This window comes from Oryzias latipes, chromosome 3, assembly GCF_053564925.1.
Source record: "Oryzias latipes strain Hd-rR chromosome 3, Olatipes_Hd-rR_3.1".
Taxonomy (NCBI): domain Eukaryota; kingdom Metazoa; phylum Chordata; class Actinopteri; order Beloniformes; family Adrianichthyidae; genus Oryzias; species Oryzias latipes.
Genome location: NC_136239.1, coordinates 31,016,575 through 31,027,377, shown reverse-complemented (window position 1 = coordinate 31,027,377; position 10,803 = coordinate 31,016,575). Strand labels below are relative to the sequence as shown.

General features: G+C 38.7%; 1 long non-coding RNA gene across 1 annotated transcript; it reads right to left on the bottom strand.

Annotated features, from left to right (window-relative positions):
• Positions 1–4,668: 4,668 nt before the first annotated feature.
• On the bottom strand, positions 4,669–7,175 carry LOC111947161 (uncharacterized). Its single transcript, XR_002872984.2, has 4 exons — positions 7,042–7,175; positions 5,859–5,926; positions 5,496–5,549; positions 4,669–5,418 (listed from the first exon to the last, which is right to left on the bottom strand). It is a non-coding gene; the product is annotated as an uncharacterized LOC111947161 (long non-coding RNA).
• Positions 7,176–10,803: the final 3,628 nt, after the last annotated feature.

Below are 10,803 nucleotides of genomic sequence, written 5' to 3'. Positions count from 1 at the left end.
TCAGTGAGACTCCAGTCCATTCACCTCTTTGAACAGAGCAGCCCAGCACTAAAGCCAACTCTGCTGCAAGAGCGGCTGCATATTCAGACAATGGCTTAGAGCTGTAGATAACAGGGCTGAGGAGCTTAAAGTCCTTTAGAGTGACAAGGATGCATGAGATCAGGAATGATTGCATCAGAGGAAAACTTCAGGTCACATGTTTGGAGACAAAGTCAGGAAGCCAGATAAAGACACCGTTAGACATGTTCAGGGGAGGGGGGCCTGTGTAAACGGGTGTTGAGGCTAAAAGGGGATCCAGAGGAAGATCAAAGAGAAGATTTAAAAGTGACAGAGGACTTGAGGTTATTATGTAATAGAAGAAAATGTAAAAGAAAACGGAAGCTGATGAATAATTGAGTGATTCCTATAGACAACACCACAAAAAAAGGTCATGTAACGTTGATCATGCCTCCAATGCAACTCTATGGTGGTAGAGAGACATTATCAAAGCAGAGTGTACTATGAAGAACACATGGAGAAAATTATTCCTTATTCATGGTTCCAAAAATCCCCCAAATTCCTTTGTTATTTAGCTGTGACAAACCTGTTTGTGAACAAACATACTGATGTGATGCTGAGCCAATTTTGTTTGGTCTGTATGACGTTTTTCTGTGGTTTTCTCTGGCAAATGTGGCAAAATTGTGTGTATCTAATCAGTTTGGGCTTGCTAATGCTAACATTAGTGTGACAGGTATGATTTTATTTTCATTTTTTTTCTTCATTATTTAGGACTCTTTCAGCAGACCATTTTTAAAGTTTTATTTCATTTTCATTTGTCACAGACATATTTTCTGTGAAAAAAGCTTTAACTCGTGCATGTCCTTTTGAATGTGAGGATATAACCGATAACTGACGTAAAAAAGGGAAGTTAATTATGACCTTTTGTTTGTTTGTTTGTTTGTTTGTTATTCAGACTGCGCATAGTCGCTACAAAAACCAAATTTTCCAAGCTGGGATCAATTAAGTATCTTTATCTTGTTTTCTCTTATCTTAAAATGATAAATACCATTGCAAATTTTATTTAAATTTTATCCTTCATTCGGATTATTCAGAAAACAGTCTGAGTTCGGGTAAATTAGAATTTGTCTTTTTAACCTGCAAATTTACTAATAAAGGTAGAAGAACCAGATGTAATATTTGAGATGTAATCCTAGAAAAATATTTTTATTTTAAACAAAAATATTAAGACACTGTGTATGCCAAATAATGTTTTGAATAGGTTTAATTTTAAACAGATTATTCCCCACGAGTTAAGATTTATGCTTCAGTTTTAAAAAACATACATTTTCCAAAGTTGCCCAACAAGTTTGTGTTGGTCCGCCTGTCTTTTTTAGTTTGTGAAGCTACAAATGTGCATAAGTACAAATGCAGGCTTTATGCATGAGTAAATGATTTGATTAAAATTTGTACTGCGGGATTATTACATCTGTTACACTTACACATACATCTCTTCTTTTCCTCACCGTTTTGCTTCACTTCTTTAATTCACATTATTTACAGCCAGATGGTGGCTCTTTGCCACACCTCAAAGGTGCTTGTGTCAAAGCCAAGTGCACGTGCGCACACACAAATGCAGACACCAACACATCACTACCAACATCATGTCCCTGTCCCTTTGTCACACCACCCTTGGCCCCACCTCACTTTGTCCCTTTGGTCTGCCACTTTCCCAGCACCTCCCTTCCTCTCCTGTGTGTGTGTGTGTGTGTGTGGGTGGGGGTGTGTGTGTGTGTGTGTGTGTGTGTGGGTGTGTGTGTGTGTGTGTGTGTGTGTGCTGATATACATGTCTGCTTGTGTCTAGATATGTGTGTATTGGACCATGGGTGAGCACACTTTTTCTCCTGTTGTCTAAAATATGGCAGCGTCTGTCTGACCTGTATTTCTTTACTCGTTTTCTCGGTGGAAAACCTTGGTCAGAGATGTAAGAGGTACCACAACGAATAACTCAAAGAAACAAATAGCTCCAACAGATCATTATTTAAATGAAAACAGCATGTACTTAATAACCTTTATGGTCTTGATTTGGACATAAATACAAAATTCCTCATTAAAACATGAAAGGCTATGTTTGTTTTAATGACTCACATAAGATATACAGTATGGTTAAAAACTCGCAGTTTTGTCTGTTTTGAGCTTGTTTAGCTTCAGAAATCCTCAGACTTAAGAGGTTTTCTTCATAAAGTCTGTTTGAGTTTATTCAACAAGTGGCTGTTATGAGCTGAGACACATCTTGTTATAAATTTCAAACAATTATTAAGTCTAATCCCTTTTTCCTACGAACTTTTAGCTCCTATACCTTTGATTTTTTTTTCTTTTTTTGGTAATTGTCACACTCAGTTTCAATTTCAATTTTCCATTTTATTTGTGTAGCCCAGATTCAGAAACAACAGTCGTCTCCATGGGCTTTGTAACGGTAATTGGAAAAGTAAAACATAAAATCAAAAGATCATGAGTACATAGAATTCAGTAAGAAAATACTAAATTGAACTAACTAAACAGACTAAACTAAACTGGACATCCCTGCCGTTAGACCCCCCTTCGCGGTATGGAAAAACTCCCAAAAAAAATGTACTTATCTAACTGTACCACTATCTATCACTGACCATAGCTTTCAACAAACCCTGAGCCAACAATGATGCTCTTTCAAAATGATGTCCCCATTTTTGGTCCACTTATCTCAACAATATTGATCTTTGTTGATCTTTTTTTTTTATATTTAATTTATATTCACAAAGCCTGGCACACTGTGCTAACTTGAAAGCTGTTTTTAGGATTTATCCTGCTGTGTAAGGTGTTTCAATCACTTAGAGTCTATTGTGTTTTGTATATATATATATATATATATATATATATATATATATATATATATATATATATATATATATATATATATATATATATATATATATATATATATATATATACATACATACATATAGTACAGACCAAAAGTTTGGACACACGTTGTCATTCAAAGAGTTTTCTTTATTTTCAAAATTGTAGAGTCACACTGAACACATCAAAACTATGTATTCACACGTGTCTGTTGAAAAACAAATGATGGTCCAACTAAACGCAAACCGGATGGAATAGCATGCCGCTGAAAGATGCTGTGGTAGCCATGCTGGTTCAGTATGCCTTCAATTTTGAAAAAATCCCCAACAGTGTCACCAGCAAAGCACCCACACACCATCACACCTCCTCCTCCATGCTTCACGGTGGGAACCAAGCATGTAGAGTCCATCCGTTCACCTTTTCTGTGTCGCACAAAGACACAGAGGTTGGAACCAAAAATCTCAAATCAGACCAAAGCACAGATTTCCACTGGTCTACTGTCCATTCCATGTGTTCTTTAGCCCAAACAAGTCTCTTGTGCTTGTTGCCTTTCTTTAGCAGTGGTTTCCTAGCAGATATTCTACCATTAAGGCCTGATTCACACAGTCTCCGTTTTAACAGTTGTTGTAGAGATGTTTCTGCTGCTTGCACTCTGTGTGCCATTGACCTGCTCTCTAATCTGAGCTGCTGTTAACCTGCAATTTTTGAGGCTGGTGATTTGGATGAACTTATCCTCCGCAGCAGAGCTGACTCTGGTCGTTTCTTTGTAGCACTTGTAACACTGTAATATTTTCAAGGTGTTCTGCTCGTGTTTGAACATTGTTGCTAAGCGTTTTTGCTGATAGTAGGAGAAAACCCTCTGTAAAAATAAATGTTTAAATCTAAAAAGAACCTTACAATTCTACTAAACAATGCTGTCCAACTATACAAAAGACTTGAAAACATACCATTCAACATATGTTACAATGAGGGATTGACTCACCTCATTGCTTGTACGAACGCAGCACTCTCCTATTATTGCCACCACAGCATGCTTGGGCTTTGTTCAAGAGCACTTAACAAGTCTTTGAGTATTAACACCTAACAAGAGCACTGCACAATAATGCATTTCACCAACGCTCAAGTAGTACAATGACTACAGCTGGATGATTGTTGAGAAAAATAGACAATACTGATCTACTCGGGTGAAATCACTATTAAGTGGTTTGCTGTTGTTTTATTAACTAAGTAAGTTTCAGGAACAACAAGGCAAAGAATCCAGATGAGGTGGAAAAAAATAAGCAGCAATATTTAATTCTATTCATGATTATTATAATGTTCAGATGCACACTCCGGCACAGAGGGGGGGCAAGTTATCGAACCACAGGTAGCTTAGATGCCCCCCGTATCTGCTTCATAAAACAGGATGCCCCAATTGCTGCACTGAAAAAAAAGACCTGTTGGATTGACATAAAAAAATCATGGACATCGGTTGCGCGCAAAAAAATCATGTTGAACCAATATAATTATTGCACATAATAAAATCATGTTCTACCGTAATGAATGCTTCTTTGTTTCTGCACCTAATAATTTTACATAAACAAACAAGATTTTATTATGTCATTTACCATAATTTTTTCAAACATTTAAAACACTATTATTTGTTTGAAATTACCTACATAGTTCATTTAATTTATAAATTATTTTAAAAACATTTAAATTGAAAAATAAAATTGCAATTGCAGATTATTATTTAAAGCAAATACTTTCTTGTGCATTATGACAATCCAATGAACATATGACACTGAACACAAATTTCAGATTTAACTTTTTTATTATCTAAACTTGAAAAATATGTTTACAGTGTAGCAAAAAATGACAAATCAAAATAAATTGGGCTTGCTATTTTTATTAAACAGAAGATAACAGAGCCAAAGCAAACAGCTGGAATCCCTTCTTAGGAAAAAGTTAAACTATTTAAAGGTCATTTTATTCAAAGAGTCGGATCTTTAAGCCTGAAACCTTAGACACCACTTTGCCTTACAACTCTAATACAGTTTTTTTTTGATTACCTCAAAGGTGTGTGACGGAATGTCCAAGGGAGAGAACCCAAAAGCAGGAAGAACGACCCAAATCCAATAGTTCACTCGAAGGGCCTTAATGCCAGAGAACCATAACACCAGAGCGTAGAACGAAGACGCTCCGACACAGAAACAAGATCAGACACTGCATAAATAGACAAACCAATCAACATAATACAGAACACCTGTGACCAGCGGGAGAGCTCAAGAAGGGAAGGGCCTCCAGGAGATCATAGCAGGAGCAAAGTCACGGCCCCATGACAAGGTGTTTCTGAGATGAGGATGGTTATCAGATTTGTGCTGTAAATAAGGCCAAAAAAGCCTTGGCAACTGCCACTCAGACACTTGGTGGGTCGACCACCACAGCCTGGGAGATGTGGACCACGAGAATGTCCTCTTCCTCACCACTGCCAGTTTCCATTAGGAGGGAAATTCCCACCGTGGTGTCCTCGATTGCCTCCTGGATTGCTGCATGGTCTTCATTCTAAAGAACACAGAAGATATTTGTGTGCACAGTTCACATTTGAAGTTTAGTTAAAGCGTCTAGATTACACAACTCACCTGTACTTTGAATAAACCCCTGAACTTGCTTATATTGGCGAGAAGTTCAGCAGTCTGAAATACAAAGAGTCAAAAAATTTTAAATTCACATGAAAACTTTGGAAAAATACAATTCTTACCCTTGGCTCATCAATAAATGTTATAGTTACTGTGTTAACAAAATCATTATATCCTTAGTGTCATGTTAACAGAGGTAGTGGGATAACTGATCAACCATCAATTTCATTATTTATTATGTATGTATCTCTCTGCATAAAAGGTGCGTGTAAAGAGTAGGGCTGGCAATCTTGGTTACCTCCCGATTCTATGACAATCCAGGAGACAATAATTCCAATAATATATAGTAAATGCATGGTGACCCACCTGACTCAGTGAAGACTGGAGCCCAGCATGATCAGGGAGGAGCAGTTGGAAGTGTTGTGTGATGAGCTCTGTAATCAGGACAGAGGTTTATTAGTTAAATTTCAAATATATAGAGAGAGAGTGACACTTCCACAGCTTTGTTGTATCATTTTAATAACTAAACATGCATTGGTTTGAAATCAATAGCTGCAAAAATATTCTGAAGAAATTAGACCAGAAAGAACATTAGACAGCTCCTCCCCCCACAGGATTCAAACCACGCTTGTGAGAACCCGCGAATTTTGAAATGGAAACTGCAAAACTAAACTAGCAGATCGGGAGTAGATAATCCCCCCCACCCATAAAGGATTCCCATATGAATTTATCACAAATGGGAGGAATATGTGAAGTAGGATTACAGACATTATTATAAGGCTGTAAACTTTTTACTACACATTATACACTTGTTCCAAAAGGACATGAATATTTTCACTCCATTAAACTCTCAAAGCTAAAATAAAAATATGTTCAGCATCATAGAATGAAAACAAAGCTCTGATTGAAACCAAAGATTTATGTAAACTGGACACACCAAACGCATTCTGTGCACGAGACGCGCACGGAGAATGATTGACAGCTGACTGAAACAGAAGTGCGGTGCTGTTTGCTGGTCAAATAATGCCGTCCTTAAACTAGCTCATGGTGGAACGGTATGGAAAAACTAAATAATGACAATAGTAATGATAGCTTTTCACATTTTCCTTCAATTTCGGTCTCCACAACGCAGAATATAGCAAAAAGAAATCCACTTAGTGACGATGAAAATTCCCCTGGCAGAGTTTCTGCCTGTGGAAAAAAAAACGCCGTGCCCGCCAGCGCCCACTGCCCTCTGTCAAAAGCGAATTCCTACGGCATAACTACTCACCACTCTTCCTCGTACATCATTTGAAATCACCGCGTTTACAGCTGAATTTGCCTGCGACGTGAAAGTACAATGTACCGCGCACACACACCTCCCCCCTACCTGCCGTCCGACTCCGAGGGCTGCGGCCGGCAGGGACAAAAGTGGCGCGCAGAGCCTTAACTTTGATAACTACGACAAAAGTGGATTACAAAGCTCTTCCCCGTGGAAAAAAAATAACACTAATGATACATTTACGCCTTCCACTTTCTTAAATTAATTTGTTAGAGTAAATTAACTTACCTTTTTTAAGTTCCTCCAGCCAGAGCAGGTGCTTGTAGCTTCTCTAAAATGGCTGACTGCAAAGTTTCCCCTCCTGGAATTCTTCTTCACCGATGGGGTTTACTGATGCAAAATTAAGGGGCAAAGGATCAAGCATAACTATTTCATGTTTTGTCAACATGATTTAAATATATAAAAGTAACACAGCAAGAAATGATGTGTGATTTTCAAGATTATATTCTGTTTCGAAGGTAAACATAATTTGTTCATATTAAACAAACATGTTTACTATTTGTAAATTGAACAACCCCACTTTTCCCGTTTTTTCAGTGTGGCGGCATGTCTCTCAGTAAGTCTGTGTTTGTTTGTGTTAGAGAGTGACTGCATAACTTCATGCATGTCTTGTGTTTTTTTACTAAAATGTATTCACCGCTTCTTGTGGAGTCTTCTACTAAATGTGTTAGTGGTTTAAGGTTATAATGAATTGTTTGGTGATTTCTGTGTTAAGCAGGTTCTTTTCTCTTGTTGTTACGAAGAAGCAATGCTAGAGGGAGCCCTCCTCCATTTCACTCTGCTGCAGCAGTCAAGGATGAGCCTCCTCCCTCCTCACAGCTCCCACACTGCCAACAGGGCCTGTAGGCCAAGGGCAGTCCAGCCCTTCAAGCATCAGAGATGGGGTCAGACGCCCCAGGGGACCAAAGGGCAACCTGCTGCGAGCCTGAGCTGTGGTCAGTCACGGGGTGAGACAAAGAGTGAGGATGCTGAAAGCAATCTGACCCGTCACTCACTCAGCAAAGAAAAGAGGAGGAAGTCTAAAATAAAACTGGGGCAGGAGAGAAAATGGTGTGAGAGAAAGGTGAGGAAATCAAAGAAAGACGGAGAGCAAAGCGGTGGTCTTAGTGCGGAAAAAAGATGTCCGTTATTCCAATGAATTGTAAGAAAAGGCAAAGGTCTGTGCTAGAATTGGGTTATTTTGGGGCTTTAGAAAAAACAAGTTTGCACACTGTGTGTTGATCTAAAAAAAAATGTAAAAGCACGACCGCAGTCTAGGCTCTGAAAAGCCATTCTCTGAATTTTGTTCTTCAAATGGGGAGAAGTATTGATCTGGCTCAGCTGGCCCTGTAACGTGCAATGTGTGTGTATGTGTGTGTGACAGAGAGAGGCTTTGTCTTTTAGGACCCAGTTAGGGTGGCTGTAGGGTGTTACCATGGAGACAGCCTCACCGCCCCCCCTGCCTCCACCCTTCATCACCTCACATGTAAAGATAAGCACTTTATAGCATACGATGCTGACACACACACACATGGTTTTATCCTAAAGGTCTCTGGACACATTCCTTCAGGTGTGTCTAAACTTTTTGGAATGACAAAAACCACAGCACAGTTCAATCGTGGTAGAAAAAAACTAACATGCAACACAGACTCATTGCTCATCATTTCTGTTTATTTGCCCTCTTTTGTCTCTTCCAACATAAACACAATGAGACCTCCTTTACTTCCCTGTTAAAAACCCCATAAAGACTCACGTGTGTAATGTATAGAAACACAAACCCACTCATCTTGTAAAAAATAAAAAAAAAGACATGAAATGAGGAGATCAGAGCCCTTCACCGAAGGTAACTGATATAAATGCCCCTCATTACAATGGTGACAGGACTTTTTTGTCTCCCCTCGGGCAAGATGGCATCATTAACACACACACACCTGTAGATAACCAGCTGAACACGGGCTTCAACAGAGACAAACAAAGCAGCCAATTTGGATGTAGAAATACCACTACTGGATACGAATAAACATAGTGACAAACAGATAAAAATGGAACTATTTTTCCTAACGATGCTGTTGATAATGATAGATAGAGGAGGGTGTCTTGGGGTCGTTATAAGGCAGGAAGCTGCAGTTCTCGCCGACACAGGAAGATCAATACGCCCAGGGTCAGTTACAATATTTAGGGTCACATGACTCCAGGACCAAAATACATCAGGATGTGAAATATTGTTGGCGTAGATGCCGAGATGGGTCTGCAGATGAAATGAGTAAGAAAGAGGAGGAGGGGCAAGGAGGAATGGAGAGTGTAAAAAGAAAAAAAAGACAGAAAACCTACAGGAGAGCAGATCAGTGTACAGTGTCCCGTAGCTGTTCGTGGTTTACACTGAGGTTTGGCTCAGGTGTAAAAAGGTCGTCATGAATCATTTCAAGCAAAACACGAGAAAATGTTCTCATTTATTATTAAAGAAAGAGGATACAGTATGTAAAATTCATGATTTGTAACATTATCTCCAGCAATCAATCTAGCCACACACCCACACACTTGATTTCAAAACATGCCTGCCTTTATTTCACATTAACAAAGAAACGGGTGGAAAAATGGCTTCTCAGTGCTATAATTCAAGGTTTCAATGATTCAGGTATGCTTTGTTGTCCTTTCAGTCTAAAATTTTCAAAATAAAATTAGTTTCTGAGCTCCCAGGGTTGGCAGGACTAGAATTAAAACAGCAAAAAGAAAAGAGAGGCAAAATAAAAATTGACAAAGACTAAAAAGTAAAGTAATTTAAAAAATATGTGATAATTAAATCACCAGCAGGTGAAGTAATAAATTAATTGCAGTTTTTCTTTGAGTGCAAGGTAACCAGAATGGGCAATTGTAAGAGGAATCCGGGTAGTGTGCCACAGCTCCTCTTTGTGCAAATGTGCTAAAACTCTCTGGAAGTTGCTGATATTCTTGAATCGTGTGGATAGATGGGGATCAGGAGTATTGAAGGGATAGCTAATGTGATGTTCACAGAAGGGATGCAGAGTTTATGCAACTAAAACTATATTTGACAAGAGGAGAAAAGAGAGGAGGATGGGGGACATGGTGTAAGACAACAGAGGAAGATGGAGACTGGTGTTCCAGTGTGGCAAATTTAAAGGGGAAAGCCATCCACCCCTCCATTTTCCAAACCCTCTTAACTCCTGTCGGGGTCACAGGGCTGCTGGAGCCTATCCCAGCTACTGTTGGGCGAATGCAGGGTACACCCTGGACAAGTCAGGAAGAAGCTAAAAGTAGAATAAGTGCTGAGCGAGAACATTACATGAAAGCAGTCAAGCTTCCAGGTGATGGTCAGAGGGACCGTAGGCGCGAACTGGCAGCCACGCCTACCAAGAATACATGAGGAGTGAATGAATATTGGACAAATTGTAAGCACTTTGAGCATCTGAAAAAGCACAGATAAATCTGATCCATTATTATTATTATTGTTGTTATTTTTCTAATGAGAGCCATCAACCTTATAGCACTTTTAATGCATTAACTCAATATTTCGAAACACTGAACTTATTGTAACACACGATAATTGCTCGTTAAGAGAACAACTACAAGAGAGATTTTTACAACAGAAAACAGCAACTATACTTTATTTGGCCTTTTTATACATTTTTAAAGTAAACAAAGCTTTTATACACTTTCAGAAAATCTATATTTTAAGCAGTAAACACATTTGTGAGTCTGTTCATGCTTCTCTGTGCATGCCAAGATGATTAGACTGGTAAAAGCGTTAGAAATACAATAGAATGAAACATAGGATCTTTCCCCAAGGTGCAGAAAACAGTCGGTCTGATCAAATCCCAAAGTTTATCTCTAGTTTTTTCTTCAAAAAAAGCTCAGGTTCATGTTACTACACTCATGTCTGTTCAGGTCTGTTAAGAATTTCTTTCCTCTTTTCTCCAAATATTCCTGACCTACTATGTGTCTTGAGTTCAATCATCTTGGAGCAGACGAAGAACCATGGAGATCAATCATGAA